General features: G+C 40.4%; 1 long non-coding RNA gene across 2 annotated transcripts in view; it reads left to right on the top strand.

Moving 5' to 3' along the window:
- Positions 1-15,699, top strand: part of LOC101705318 (uncharacterized) — a 136,492-nt gene that overhangs the window by 13,575 nt on the left and 107,218 nt on the right. For both annotated transcript variants that reach the window (XR_015450328.1, XR_015450329.1), the window contains exon 3: positions 11,510-11,668. This is a non-coding gene — a long non-coding RNA (uncharacterized LOC101705318). The remainder of the gene's footprint in view (positions 1-11,509; positions 11,669-15,699) is intronic.

Raw genomic sequence — 15,699 nt, 5'->3', positions numbered from 1 at the left:
TTAAAACTTGATGGTCCATAGCTTTGTAGCAAAGGGAGGTGGTGGCAGAGAGAGAAGGGGGCAGCAGTTGAGGGAGGAAACAAGAATCAGAATTTAGCAACAGACTGAGGGTTGTTCTGATGAGATTCAGTCCTGGGAACACAGAAACACTCAGTGTTTTCTTCAATCTGCATGTGTCAGTCTTGGAACAGCCCAGGGAAAGAAGGAAACCAGCTAAACAAGTTTCTATCTGGCCATAGTGGACACTGCTGGTAACTGGACCTCCAGGCCATCATGAATAATGAAGAACCCTGCTTCTTCCAGAGTGTGGGTCACAGCAACTGCATGAGGCAATTGCCCAGCAAACCAAAGATTACAGCACCTGCCAGTAAATCTATCGGGCAACAAAGCTGAGAATGAGGTCAGTAGCAGAAGGCAACAAAAAAGGGAAGAGGTTGAGTGGATAGTGGGAAGGAGAATCTCTCTAAATACCCTTAGTGCAGGATAAAGTCATTGACCTTCCAAAAGACAGCTCCTCAAGAAGGTGAGGGGAGTAAGCTAGATCATCGCCTAAAACAATTAAGAGTCAAATAATTTCCTGAAAGGACTAAGAATTTATTTCAGGGCCCAGGGATTTCGCTCAGTGGTTCCACTGCCTGGCTCGCAAGCGCAAGGTCCTGAGTTTGATCCCCAGTACCTGGCCCCCCCCAAAAGAATTTATTCCAAAGGGAATATGGATATGGAAGGGGCTGATAGGAATTTCTTTTTCCAGGAGGTATTTGCATGTTGCACTTTAAATTTTGTTGAAAATGTATTTTGGGGGCTGAGGGTATAGCTCAGTGGTAGAGTGCTTGTTTGGCATGCATAAAGCCTCAGGTTTGATCCCCAGAACCACAAAAAAAAATCAATCAATCAATCATGTATTTTTCTTCTTAGCTATTATATACTCATAGTGACAGAAAAAGCTTAACATCCTGTGAAAAATGACTTTTTTAGTCATTTGTCAGCAAGGGAACTTATAAGAAAATCTTTGTGGGAATCCCTAAACTTTGAATATACATACTTATTTTCTTTTTCTGTAGCAAAGTAAGGCATCTTTATTGTGGAAAAATGTAAGATATTAAAGAGTGCAGATTTTATTTAAAAACCAGGTACAGTTTTCTTACTTCTTAAGGAAAGACTTTCTCTGAGCTACTCAAAACCAGTAAGTTCAAGTTAGGTATTGAGGAGCAACCAGTGAGAACTGAGTAGATGGGGAGAATCCAGCGTATTTTCTAGAAACATAATTCTGTGTTTTCTCTGGTTTTCTGGAGGAGAAGAGAAAATGTCCCCCAACCCCAAATGCTTTTGTTTGTTTGTTTGCTTGTTTTTTGGTACCGGGGATCGAACTCAGGTCTTTTTGCTTACAGGGCAGGCAGCGGAACCACTGAGCTAAATCCCCGGCCCTGCTTTTGTTTGGTTTGGAGGCATGGGGAACAGTGATGAGGTGTTGTACAAGTCAGGTAAACATTTGGGGACATCCATTTTGTGCTGGCTCCTTTGTCCTTGGATGGCTTCCTGATTAATGGAAGGATTGAGGGGAGGGCCTGGCAATTTATCTGGAGAAAGAACTCAGAGGTCTACTAGTATAGAGATTGTGTGCCATTAGAAAGGGGAGGGGAGAGGAGGATTTGTTCCTGCACAGTCATCACAGTGAGGAAATCCTATAGGGACAAGAGGTCTGTGGGCATTTAACCCAAACCAAATTTAGCTTGTGGAACAAGTCTCTAATTGGAAGCCTGGATTCCACATTAAAAGCCCTTCTCCACCTGATACCTTTTAGAGATACCGCTGTATATCTAAATTTCATGGATTTCACTCGTTGCAGGTCCCCTAGAACACTAACCACGAAGTGATGATACAGCACAGTGCATGCTTCCAGCTAAGTTTCCATAGGGCTAAGTGGAAAAAGAGTCAAGCTCCTTGCCTCTCTGATTTGTGAGCATTTAATCTCCAGGCACCTTGGTCCATTCCCTTCCAATACTCATTATAGAGGGCTCCTGTGCTTTCTGCCCCAGTATGTCTTTTCCTTTCTAATAACTACAAACCAACATTTTCATCAGAGGAACTTCTCCCCACTCTCAGTTCTTGAGGGTCAGGTGAAACTGACGCCCTTGGAACATGTGAGTCCGGCCTAGGCCAATTGTTTCATCCCATTTCATGACCTCGTGATTAGTCCAGGCAGAACCCATCGGAGGCAGTAGTAGTTTCCCACATATTTTTGGGAAAGAGGCTCTCACTTGTTTCTCTGCATTAGACACCTGAAAGGTTACAGAGTGAAAGCATCTACCATCCCCTTGAGGCCACAGCAAGCTGGGATTAATTCTAACAATGTAATAAGCAGATCTGAAAGCTGGGAACAAAAATAGCAAATATATCCACTTTGATAACACTCTATGAGCCCTAAATCCAGCTATGTGTGGAGCTACCCCTATTATGGAATTTTAATGTAGACTAGTTAATATATCCTCTTTTTGCTTAAACAAAAATTGTGGCAGGTTTTCTAGTACTTGCAATCAGATGACAGACATATCCAAGAACCTCCTCTCATATTAGAAACTACTTTTAGGGAAAAATCATTCACTGTAAATTATTAACCATCAATAATGTTTCAAAGTATCCCTTCTTCAAGAAAATTTTCAATTTTCAGAATTTGTCCAGCAAACATTGAGCCCCTGCAATATTTTGGTGTAAAGAAATCTAGAGAGTATGCTAGGAAGAAAGGGTAGCCAAGCTTTCCCATTAAATTCAGTATTTTAGTGTATAATTTTGGCCATTCTGATCAGTTCCAACTTCTGATAATGGCAGAGGAAATTGCATCTGACTAATCCTCCTGCCAAACAAAATAATTACAACAAAACCTATTTGAAGGTCCTGGAAAACAACCAACATGGTTTGGTACTGCAGACAAAAACTGGAAAAGAAATGAGCCATGCAAAAAGAGAACAATGTGAGTGAGATACACATGTACCGGCTTTGCCTTGGATAGCACTATCTACTTCCCAGGGTGGATAGAGATGGAGCTGAAGCAAAAATTGGCAGCCCAAATGAGCCTGGGGATCACAGGTTGGAATTTGGTGCTTCCACAGCAGCAGGAAGTTAGGAAGCAGAGAATTCTATAAAGAAGGGAGCTTCAGAGGGGAGCCCCCAAATCTATGTACAAACAACTCTCATTCCTGAACTGTGCAACTTCAGAGTAGGTGCAGGGCACCCAGGGAAAAATAGCCAGCTGGAAAGCTGGAAAGAACTGTTGCCTTGTTTTGGGAAGATGGAACTTAGAGTTCAATTCCCACCGAGTTACAGAGGCCTGAAAAATGCCTAAGCCTTGCCACCGAGGTGACAGGAAGTAAGAATATTTCTCAGGACTGACTACTACGCCCTAGGAATAAAGGCAAAACCTAAACAGACCCATCTTAAAGCCTAAAACCAAGTCTCCATATCTGCAATATTCAATATAATAACCTTAATTAAAATTAAGTAAAATTTTAAGCCAGGCATATGGCATGCAACTATAGTCCCAGTTTCTTGAGAGACTGAGGCTGGAGTATCACTTGAGCCCAGGAGTTTGAGGCCAACCTGGCCAACATAGCAAGACCCCCATCTAAAACAAAAAACAAAACTTTAAACTTAAAATGTAGTTCCTACGTCACACCAGCCACATTTCAAATGCTTACAGCCATGTGTGCTTAATGTCTATTATATTGGACTACTCAAATTATAGAACATTTCTGATATCACGGAAGTTCTATTGAAGTTGCTCCATAGGATCAAGATGTACAGTACTATGCCAGTGACTTGATTGCTTGCTAAAACAAAGGTCAACCTTCTGAGGAAGACAGGAGAAGCTAGTCTCTTTAACTTATCAATCCAAAATCTCAGTGTACAATTTAAAAAATAGTTACTAATTGTGCAAATAAGCATAAAAATGTAACACAACGTGAAAAGAAAAAAATAGAAAACAAACACAGACCCACAGGTGATCCAAATGTTAGAATTAGCAAAGACTTAGTTACTATGATAAATATGTTAAAGAATCTGCAGGAAAATACACATAGAGTAGGTGAAGAGAAAGGAAATTTCAAGAAAGATATAAAATCTTAGGGAACTCAGTGGAAATCCTGGAACTGGAAAATACAATATCTGAAATTGACATGCTCATGATGTTAGGAACTAACAACATGAAAATTATGGAAATTATTAAGCAGACAGAGAAAGATTAAATGTAAAAGAATAAGCCTTCAATAATCTGTAGAACAGCATCAAGCGGTCTACATGTAAATAAACTTCATGGTTGAGCTGCTGACTGAGCCAGCTGTGTGTGGAGTCTACCCCACCTCTGGGATTTCAGTTTTGTGAAGTAAATTTCCCCTTATAGTTAAGTCAATTTAATACAATTGGTATTGCCTCAGAAAGCATTAAAAGTGCCACCCGAAATTAAGTGGGCTTGAAAAAGGAGAATGAAGTAGAAAAATTATTTGAAGAAATATCGGCTAGAAATTTTTCGAATTTGATCAAAATCAAATTTCAGCAAAACTGTGAACAAGGTAATTTCAGCCATTTAGGGTTCTCCAGTCGCGATTCCAGCATCACCCACTCAAGGACTGACAAGGTACAAGATCATACGTAGACTGAGAACTCCTGTTAGTACAAGAGAGCCTGAGATGAGAGTACACATATTTGGAGGCACTGCTGATATTGAGAATATTCCAGAGACCTCTTGGAATTTCACTGACTCCACAAGACAGCTCTAGTGTGTACCTTCCCTACTGAATGACTTTAGTCTCCTTCTGCCACCCTTACACAGGCTCTTCAAACAATTCAAAAGTATTAGATAGATTCGACTCCAGTTTAAATTCGACTTGAAGTAAATGTTACATTTCAATAGATAATAACAATGATTTCTGAGAACTAGAAAGAATGGGAGAAACAATAGAAATAGAAGAAACTTAATTCACAGTATAACCAGGAATCAAGTTGGGTGGAATGAAGAAAAGATCAGCAGGAATGACCCTCAAGAACTCATATTCCTACTGGGCGCTTATTTTCACAGACTGGGCCATTTATGAGTATGTGTGATACTTGTGATGATTTCTGATAACAATTTTATCAAACTGACTTAAATATTAGGAAATTTGTTAATTCACAAAACTGAAATTTCAGAAGTGAGGTAGACTCCAGAGCTGGCTCAGTCAGCAGCTCACTGTATCAAGAAGAAACACGTTCTTTTCTTCTCATTCTATTTTTTTCAACCAGCAAATTACCTTAAGGTTGCTTTCCTTCAAGTTTCAAGACAGCTGCTCAGGCTCAGGGCTCCATGTATGTACTTCCTCATATCTAGCAGGAAAGGAGAAACCAAGAAAACCATTCCCACTTTAATCTGATGTAGCTCATGTGAGTTATGCCTATAAGGAAAAAGATAATTGCCTTAGATGCTAGCAAAATTATTTTAGAACAGGTACAGGTAGGGTACCCTCAAGTCAGGGTATCTTCAAGTCAGGTTCCTAATCTGGGCTTCTGATTAGGGGGGTTTTGATATCACGTATCTTGGTAATTTAGAAAATCTTCTTTAGCAACAGTTAACTATACATTCATTTATTTTGTGTTACTAAACGGCAAATTGACAGGTCCATGGAGTTGCTCTTGAAACTTTGGTTGCCCACGTCATGGGAGCTTAATGAGACATTTTTCTAGCCCCTCGAGAAGGGCTGAGGTCTGGTAGGCCACAATTATGTGTTGAGGCAGTTTGTAAACATTTTCACTGCTAGATGGTATTAAACATAATGCTAATAATAAAATCAGTTCACCCACAGCACCATCCAGAAAATACCAAAGACTCTAAAAGCAACGAAATCCAACATGACAATAACAACACAAAATGGAAGAGAGGACACTGAATTTGATGGATTGAAAATTATGGGAAGAGTTTTGGTTGAAAAATCTCCAGATGGCAAGGACTTCTTCCATGACTACTGTAAGCTAACCTGTTTGCACAGTGAAACCAGTTTCCTGATCCTGGTTTTCACACTCAAGTGGATTTGTATTCTAAGTTGGCCTATCCACCTTCAGCATGATATACTTCTCTAGGAATGAGAAAAACAAAACAGTGCCCAAATAATTGTGATCTGTTCCTCAATGTGAAGTCAAAGTCTGTAGTATAAGAATTAGTAATTACATTACAGTGAAACAAAAGGAAAAAAGGCTTTCTGGGAAGGTGAAAGGAAAAATTGGTGACTTCAGTTTTACTATTTCATATTGAATTTTGTTTTTATTAATGATAACTGCAGAATTTATATATGATCCAAGGTGAAACTAAAAGAACTGAAAGTTTAGCCCTCTGTCATCTCTCTTGTTAATAAGAGGTATCTGTCATACTGCGATGCACCCGGTGACCTTGGAGGCATCCTGTCTGTCTATTAACCCCATTCGTTGTGTAGGATGTCTCAGAGTAGGTGAAAACAGAGGGTGGATATTGAGGTATGATAAAAGAAATAGAGCTAGGTAAAAAGGCACAAGGAAAACCATAATTATAAAAATAAAAACTGCAGGTTCAGGACACAAACCCAGTTTAAACATTTTTTTCTTCCTAAGACACAATAACCCTTTTTACTTGGCAATGGGCCTTTCCATATCACCTGGGATGGCTGTCACCTCCTTTCCCCTGCAGAAAGAGGTGTCTTTTTTCATCTGTAAATTGAATCCTCTCTTTTCATAGATTCATAAGTTCTACAGATTTCAAGTCCCCCATAAATGTACCCAGCTCAAGGCCATAAGTGTGTCTCTCCCTGCCACTCTATTTCTTTGAGTGTGTACTTTAAAAATTCTACAGTAAATCCCATTATGCCTCTATGGACACATCCTGAAAACTATTTTTCTGTGATGGAAGTCAGTGAACCTACAACCTGCCCCATGGGTAGAGTGAGTCAAAGTTCCCTATTTCTGTTTTGGAGGCCTCTGTGGACTCTGTCCAGTGACTATCACAGCAAAGAGGGGGTAGAACAATACAGAGAAAATCACTGAAGGACAGCATTTAAGTCCAAGGTCAAAGGATGTGGTGAGAAGCAGACAAAGGAAACCATCCAGGGATTGCTGGCCCGAAAGAGTCCTTAGTGGTACTGGTGGGGCAGGGTAGGGGTGAGGGGAGTATTCTTTTAAAACCATGATGTTTGGTAAACTAGGAAATATAGAGACAAAAGTAAATATGATGCCAAACTCAGCAAACTGCAACTGGAATGAAATGAGCCCAAGGACAGTCCTGACCATGGAGAAAATCCTGCTTGTTAGGCATTGTTCTCTAGAGCCAGACCAGCACAGAGTCACCACTGGAAATGGGAGGTGGAGTACACAGAGGCCTTTGGAAAGCAGGAATTATGCTTTCTGGACACAGACATCAATTTTTGAAATCATTCTAATAGCAATTCCTTTCATAGGCTGTGACCCAAACATGTTCCCGTTGACACCTCTCCTCTTTGTCCCTGGTCAGTTCTGCTGCCTCTGCTCACATCAGGGGGACTTGGTATTTCGACTCTGACACTCTTCTCTGGTGCTTCTCTTCCTTCCTTGGAGAGCCTCCATTGCCTTGCCTGAGTTGAAACTTCTCCTTACTCAGAGAACTCTGCTTCTCTTGCAGCGCTTAAGTGTTCCTCTACATCCCGCCTACTCACAGCCAGGGAGTAGGAATGGCCACCTCCTCAGTCCCTGATGCAGCCTCCAAATGCTTCTGTAACTGACTGTTCCTCTGAAGTTCAGCTATTGTTTTTCTGTATTGGCCTCCTGGGCACTCCCTTTCATCGCTAAGAGCTCTACCTCTTCACTTGCACTGTACCTCTCTCTCAAACTCGGTGCCTTCCTGGGGGAAAGCACTGCATCCATGGGTGAGCTAGTCAACACTCTGACTCTTCATCACCTTGGCACCCACTTCTCAGTCAGACCTCAGACATTGTCATCTCTCAGATCTCCCACTCTGACCACAACTCCCTGTCACTGCAGCCTGCTTGCCTACCTGTTCTGTTCCTCACCAGACAGAGGCCTTCAGTGTTCTGGCCATTCCACTTTTCCTTATCCATTAACCTGCTCTATCTTTGTTTCCCTTTGAAGCCATTGTGTCAGTCATTATCTTGCCAATGCCCTATTTATTAGCCTATTTTATCCTTTCTTGTTCTTTTCTCTTTTTTTGGTACTGGGGATCGAACTCAGGACCTTGCGCTTTCGAGGCAAGCAGTGGAACCACTGAGCTAAATCCCCGGCCCCTGTCTTTTCTTTAAGTCTCTTTCTAGGCAGGAAAGCTTCCTTGTAGGGAAGTCCCCCAGCCTTGCAGTCTTCCCTGGTCATCACCACCTCTGAGCCTTAAACCATGTCCACCCCAGGGAATCCTCCTGTCCTTCATCCTTCAGTCTCTCAAATGACCATTTCAAATTTTCTCCATTTCTCAACTTTTTGAGGCCTGATCTCATCTCTTGCTCTCAGTAGATGTCTTTTCTTTTACTTCACAGAGGAAATAGAAGCCTTCAGGTGGGAATTACCTTACTTCCTTCCACCTGCACCTATGAGCCACCCTATAGCTGTAGCCCTTCCTTTCCTTTTCCCTCCAGAAGAGATGGAAATGCTATCTGTATTTTTACAAAGTCAACCTGTTCCCTATCCTTTGGTTTCCAGCCTTCTCAGAAAATGTACGTTACCATTTATCCTCTTTTTATGTTTGACTATTTATCTCTCATGGGTTCTTTTCATCAGCATCTAAGCATTCTCTACTCTCTCCCATTTTTTGAGGGGGAGGAGGTGCCGGGGATTGAACTCAGGACCTTGCGCTTGCGAGGCAGGTGGCGGAACCACTGAGCTACATCCCTGGCTCCTCTCTCCCATTCTAAAATATTCCATTCCTGGACCCCACATTTTCTTTCCCATTCTCTTTTCTTCTCCTGTTCATCCTCAAACTGATTGGAAGAGTTGGGCATGGTCATTGTTTTTGCCCTTATTCAACACCTGTTTACTCTTCAGCCTCCTTCAGCTGGCTTCTTCCCCTGCTTCTTTTACTAAAACCATTTCTCTCAAACATGAAGTGACCTCCATGGTGCTAAATCTCATGGGCATACTTTGGCCTTCATATCCTGTGACATCTTGGCAGACTTCAACAAAGTTGACAATCTCTTCCTGTATTTTCTCCCTCCTCCCCCTTTTCTCTCTCCCTTTGTCATCTTTTCTTCTTCTACCTGATCTTTAAGTGGAACTTCTCAGACTCAAACTTTTCTCATTCTGTCTGCTTAAGTCATCTCACCCACTTTCATGGCCTCATTTCTATACTAAGAGCACTCAAATTTATACAACAGCCCAGTCTTTTCTCTAACCTCTGGAGCCATCCAAGTACCTGCTTTACAAGCACACTGTACAGTTGTTTAGAACTTTCTTATGGTGCTAAAGATTTTGCATTTCCCACCTCCAGGTCTACTCTCTACCCAGGAGGTTCACTCACTTATCGTATTCACCAGTGCCCTTGCCTTTGGCTTCCACTTGTGTGTTGCCACTAGAGATCCTTGGCAGGGTTGGAAATTGGAGAATTTATTCCCTTAGCTCCCTCTCTGCGAGGTTGCTGTAGGCCCGGTTACTAAACTGCTGGCCACTGCTTCTCTTTATATGGCCTTCTCCTCATAACCCCACTCTTGAAGTCTAGGGTAGTAGTGCACAGATGTTACTAGCTCCTGGCTATTTTCCCTCTATCTCTTGTGATGTCCCCATACCTCATCTACACCATGTAAATAATTCCCTCTTTAAATTATCCTAGTTGGGTGTATTAGCTGTTCCTTGCTGGTACCCTAGTCAGGCAATCAATTGTTTTTGGGTTGATGGTGTTTTCAGAGTTTAAGGACAACCTTGCGAGGAATAGAGAGGTTTGAAGGATGGAAATGAACACTGTCAATCTGCATGCAGTAGTATCACACTAACTCACATTATCAGTGGTCATAGCATGGGATCCGGAATAAGCAGAAGATAAGTCACTGGCAGATTAAGTGGCTGTGATACCTAGTGGCTCTGTCAAGGGCAGTGATTTTATTTTATTATTATTTTTTAAATTTTCATTACTACATATTTGCAGTACATAATGATTACATTTATCATGAGGGGTTGGTACATATACATAATACATCTTAATTCTTTTTACTTCCCCTTCCCCTATCCTATTCCCCCCCAATCTCTTGTGGAGTCACATGGCTTCTTCAAGCTCTAAAGAGCATAAATAGGCAAAAAGATATATTAAAAACATGCTTGGCATGGTGGCATATGCCTGTAATCCCAGAACTCAGGAGGATGAGGCAGGGAAATCACTGCAAGTTCAAGGTTAATATGGGCTACATAGTTTAAAGCCAGCTTGAACTACATAGTGAGACCATGTCTCAAAAAACAAAAACAAACAAACGCTATATTAAGACCTATGAATACATACTGAAGAACACCTGTGTAGAGTCCAGTATCCATGGCAACCTCGAGGGAGTCTTAACAACCTACAATTCTTACAATTAACAACCAAGACCTGGCCTCACTGCCGGAGTTGCAGAGTTGCAGGGCCAAAGAAAGATTTGACCTTGATGAAATGCACCTGTGGGACAAAGTGGAGGCTGGAAACTAATTCCTCCAAGGCCTCTTTCTGCAAAATAGCTTCATCAGTGACTATACCTGGAGTAGTTACTTTAAGAGCTGATGTCTGTTCTCCTCAGACCCCCTCCCTCTCTTTTCTTTGCCTCCAGCCTCATAACAAGAACTAGATTCCAATATAATCCAGAAAAGAAAATATATAAGACCTGCTCCAGGATAAAATAGCCTATCCACCACAAGACAAGAACTTGACAAGTGGAAGTCAGAGAAGTGCATGTAGGGGGGAAATACAAGAGTAAAAATAAGAGCAATACAGAAGCTACGAAAGGGTACATTAGGCTGAATTAATGGACATGGTACATCAACTAAGACTCAGGATTAGCGCAAACACCAGGGAGTTGTGTTTGTAGTCTGCTAGAATGGTTAATCAGTGATGGCCTGTGGTACTTGGGTTAAAATTCTGTAACTTCTCTGACATATGACGGAACAGTGTGGCTTCTGGATTATCAGCATCAGTGTCACCTTGGAACGTGTTAGAAATGTAAATTCTCAAGCCTCACCCCTTTACTAACTCCAAACCCTAGTGGTGAGGCCCAGGACTCTGTGCTTTTAAAATAAATATAATGTACATTAAAATTTTGGAACCACAGCTGTGAAGCAAACATTAATGTGTTTAAAATCACCTGGGGATCTTGTTAAGATGCAGAGTCTGATTTGGCGGTTCTCATTGGAGTGAGATTCTAATGTGCTCCCAGGTGACACCAAGATACTGCTAGTCTGTGAACTCCCACTTTGGGTAGGAAGGCTATAAGAGAGGAAGGAGCTTGGAGGCTCAGAGGAACAGAAATGCTGGCATGAAGCTATGACTCGTAGCCTGTTTAACATCACCTAACCATCTGCCCTGCAGGACTGGAGCATTTCACCAAGGCAGGAAAAATGCATTGATGAGAGGCGAACTGGGATCCTTGAAGAACTCTGAAATGACTCCTCTGAAGGTGGGAGATGGCAGTGATGCTGCTGCAGAGGAACTGGTTTCCCTAGTTTTAAGAGGAGTAGTAGAGACCAGGTAAATGCATTTTTCTTAATAAGACATGGAAGTGGTGAGAGAATCAGTGTTTTACTGCATGGATCTGTGGCAGTGACTGAACACTCGATTCCTGGAAATGAACTGAATGGGACAGCTTGCTAAGTTACTTCTTTTTATATACAGGGAGAAAAATTTTAGCTATGCCATCATATATCAAACTTGCATCTTCATAATGAGAATACATAGCCTCTTATCCAGTTGCCAGATCCAGAACTCTTTGAGAAGAGGACCTCTAACTTTCCCCAAGGCTGGAGGGAAAAGTGACCATTTATCAGAATGACTGGGTGCTGGGGAATGGGAAATAGTCAGCTTTTTTGAGGATTGTTAGATACTGAGATTATTATAATGATCCCTACAGACCAAAAATGCCATCTGGATCCACTTTCAGAGTAGGAGCTGTAGAGATTGAGAGAGTTGAATGCATCTAACCGGGGGGGTTTGTGAGACCTCAGATCCATGTGGTTGCCTGTCTCAATGTGTAGTTGTACAGTGTGAGGAAACATGCCTAGTAACTTGCAGAATCCCTATGCTGGTTCCCTGAGGACTCTTATGGTACAAGGACCCCAATGGAACCCCCTGCCCACACTCTAAATAGAACACTAAAACAGTATGTTATTCCTATCACTGGTCAACCTCAAAACATAGTTCTCCAGCTTCCCTCTTTCCACCCTCTTAATTTCTTCCTTAAAACTCTTCCCAGGAAACTCTTCTCATGCCTGTGCCATTGGAGATCCATCTCACTTCTACACCTTTCTCTCTGGGACTCCTTCTGTTTTTCTTTAGCCTTAGCTTCCTTGAGACACTGCTCATTATCCCAAACTCTAGAGCAGTGTGTTATCCTTCATTGTTGACATATTGAATCTCTCCTTAAAATAAAATAAAATACATAAATCACCAAAGTAAAACAATATAGGAGAATATAAGAATATAAGCTGAAATTCAAGTTTCCTTTTCCCTCTGTCTTAAGTCAACCAGCATTTTCTCTTTATCCACATGTGCACATCTATTGTTAATCACAAATAGAATATTCCATTCTTATTGCTTTGTGACATGTTTTCCTTGACAGTATATGGTAGGCTCTATGTTACATCTTTTGGGTCTGCCTTGTAATTTTGGGTCTGCCTTGTAATTTTTTTTTTTTTTTTGGTACTGGGGATCAAGTTTGGGTCCTTGTGCTTGCACAGCAGGTGGCAAAACTGCTGAGCTAAATCCCCAGCCCCTGCCTTGTAATTTTTAAAATTATAAACTTTTTATTGTGCGATGGTGGTACATATCACATATAGTTGCAAGAACCAATAAAGAGAGATCCCATGTACCTTTCTTCCAGGTTTCCTCAATGGTTCTATCTTGCAAAATTATAGCACAATATCATAACTAAGATATTGACATTGATAACAATCCATTAATCTTCTGCAGACTCCAGTTTTACTTGTACTCATTTGGGTGTGTGTATCTGTGTGTTTGGTTCCATGGAACTTTTCTCACATGTGGAGGTTCACATATCATCCACCACTGTCAAGATAAAAAGCAGTTCCATCACCATGAGGATCCTTCCTGTTGCCTTTCTATAGCCACACCTGCTTCCTTCTTTCCTTATCCTTGATACCACTCATCTGTCCTCCATTTGTGTATTTTGGTTATTTCAGAAATGTGATATAAAAGGAATTATATAGTTTGTAAACTTTTCTTTTGGCCTTTTCTCTTTTTCTTTTCTTTCTTTCTTTCTTTTGAGATAGAGTCTCACTTTGTAGCATAGCCTGGCCTCAAACTCACACTTGTCCTGCCTCAGCTTCCCAAATGCTGGGAATGCAAGTATGCACTACCATGCCCAGTGGAATTGGCTTTTTCATTCAGCATAACTCTATGGGGATTCATACAAATTGTACCAACTTTTCTTTATTGCTAAGTGGTATTCTGTGATATGCATTACCATAGTTTGTTAAACCACTCAATCATTCAAGAACAACGGGATTGTTTTCAATTTTTGTCTGTTACGAAAAAAATGCTATGAACATTTCTATATAGTTTTTCTGTGAACATAAGTTTTTGGTTTTTTCTGGGATAAATGCCCAAGTATACAATTGCTGGGTTGTATGTTAATTACATGTTTAGGGGGAAATGAGTATCTTAGTTTGTTTTCTGTTTCTAATAACACAGTACAGAACCACATGTGAGGAAAGATTTCTTTGGCTCACAGTGCTGGTCTCAGGTTAAGAGGCTGCATGTGGTATGATCTTGCTGGCAGAGTCCTGAGGTGTGCGTAAGAGACAGGGAGTGTACACACAGTATGTGTTTGTGTGTCTGGTCTCTCTCCTTCTTAGAAAGCCACTAAGATTCAGTCATGAGGGTTCCACCCTGATGACCTAGTCTACCACTAGACACTTCTCAAGGTCCCAGCTCTAAATGTTATCGTTGGGTTAAGTCTCACAACAGAGATTCAATTTCAACAAGAGTTTTCAGAGGGGACAAACTATATTCAAACCATGAGAGTGGACATGCTCATATTCCGCAGATGTAAGTGTAATGAGGTACAATATTTTAGGAGAGCTAATTGGCAGTACTTGGTCAATTTTTAAAATTCATATAAAATTTACCTCAATTTGCTTCTAGAAATCTAACAAAAATATTTGTGTATTTGCTAAGAACTATATGTACTAGAATGTTCATTACAGAATTATTTGTACTAGAAAAAAGTTTAAACAATCAAATGTTCAATTATATAATTCTTTTATTTGTTTTAATTTGAAACTCCTCCTGTAGAATCTTATATTTTTCCAAGATTTTTATATTTCTACTTCTTATTCTGGCCTAATCATTATCTTCTTTGTATAAAATGCACCTGTGAGTGGTCTTTCATGAATTTTGGGACAATTTTATACTGTTATGGTTATTAACCATCTGTTGGTCTGTTGCTTGACCTTTGAACTTAGAATTTCTATATTTCTGGGTAACCAAATCTGTTACATTTTCCTTTAAGACTTCTTGTCCTGTTTCCTTTCTTTCATCCTGGCTTTATTCCTATTTTATTAAAGTTATGCCATATAGGTTAGTTTGTAGGTTGCTTCATATTATTTTTCCTTTTTTTTTTTTTTTTTGGTACCGGGGATCGAACTTGGGTCCTTCCACTTGCGAGGCAGGCGGCAAAATCACTGAGCTAGATCCCCGGCCCCGTGCTTCATATTATTTTTGAAAGAGGTAAAGGATACATAAATCCTAAAAATAAATTAAAATGCTGTGTGAGAATGAGAAATAATTTTTGTTTATTCATAACTGTCATGTTTCCTGACAAATGTAATTCTTGCTGTGTTGCATATATTTTCAAGTGGTGCCAGAAGGAGTAATTATATCATAACTTTAAAGGATTATGAACACCAAAGGGAAAGAAGCTGTTTAAACACGTTGCTAATAATGTGTTTGCACATTTTCAAATTACATGCATGTGGATCAGTGGCATGATTTGTTCTGGCTTTGACTGAGAAGGAAAAAGGAAAGGCGGTCAGGTTATTATTGCCTGAGACATGGTTAGGCAAGAGCGTTGACACTTAGCTTGCATAGGCAGAACGAAGAGCTCACCTCCCAGGGGTTTGTAATTGATCACAGTTGAGTTGCCTAGTTTGGGGCATAAAATGAATAAAGTATTTGGTCCAAAGAGAAGCAAAATATCATTTAGTAAAATTCAAATTTTAAGCTACTTAACATTAACAACAAAAATGAAGTCATTTGGAAGAACCAAAAATGAAACACAGACATTAAAATGGAGATTTAATCCACATGTTGTGGGTTGATGTTTCCTTAGAAGGAATGATCACAAATTTTAGATCCTTAAAAGCAACAACATATTAAAGTAATTTAACTAATTTAGACATGTTTGCCACTTACCACAAAGAAAATAAATTATAGTGGGCTCTAGACTGATGGCTAGGAAGCCAGTTCACGTAAAATGGAAGGATATTGAAAGTGCTCACATTATGTAATCGGTACAGTATGTCACAACCTGTGGTCTGGTTAAC

The sequence above is a fragment of the Heterocephalus glaber genome, unplaced genomic scaffold, assembly GCF_053883595.1.
Source record: "Heterocephalus glaber isolate CG9 unplaced genomic scaffold, H.glaber_assembly_v1.0 deba00000942, whole genome shotgun sequence".
In the NCBI taxonomy this organism is placed as follows: Eukaryota; Metazoa; Chordata; class Mammalia; order Rodentia; family Bathyergidae; genus Heterocephalus; species Heterocephalus glaber.
Note: the sequence above shows the minus strand (reverse complement) of the source record. Positions and strands in the feature narration are given on the sequence as shown.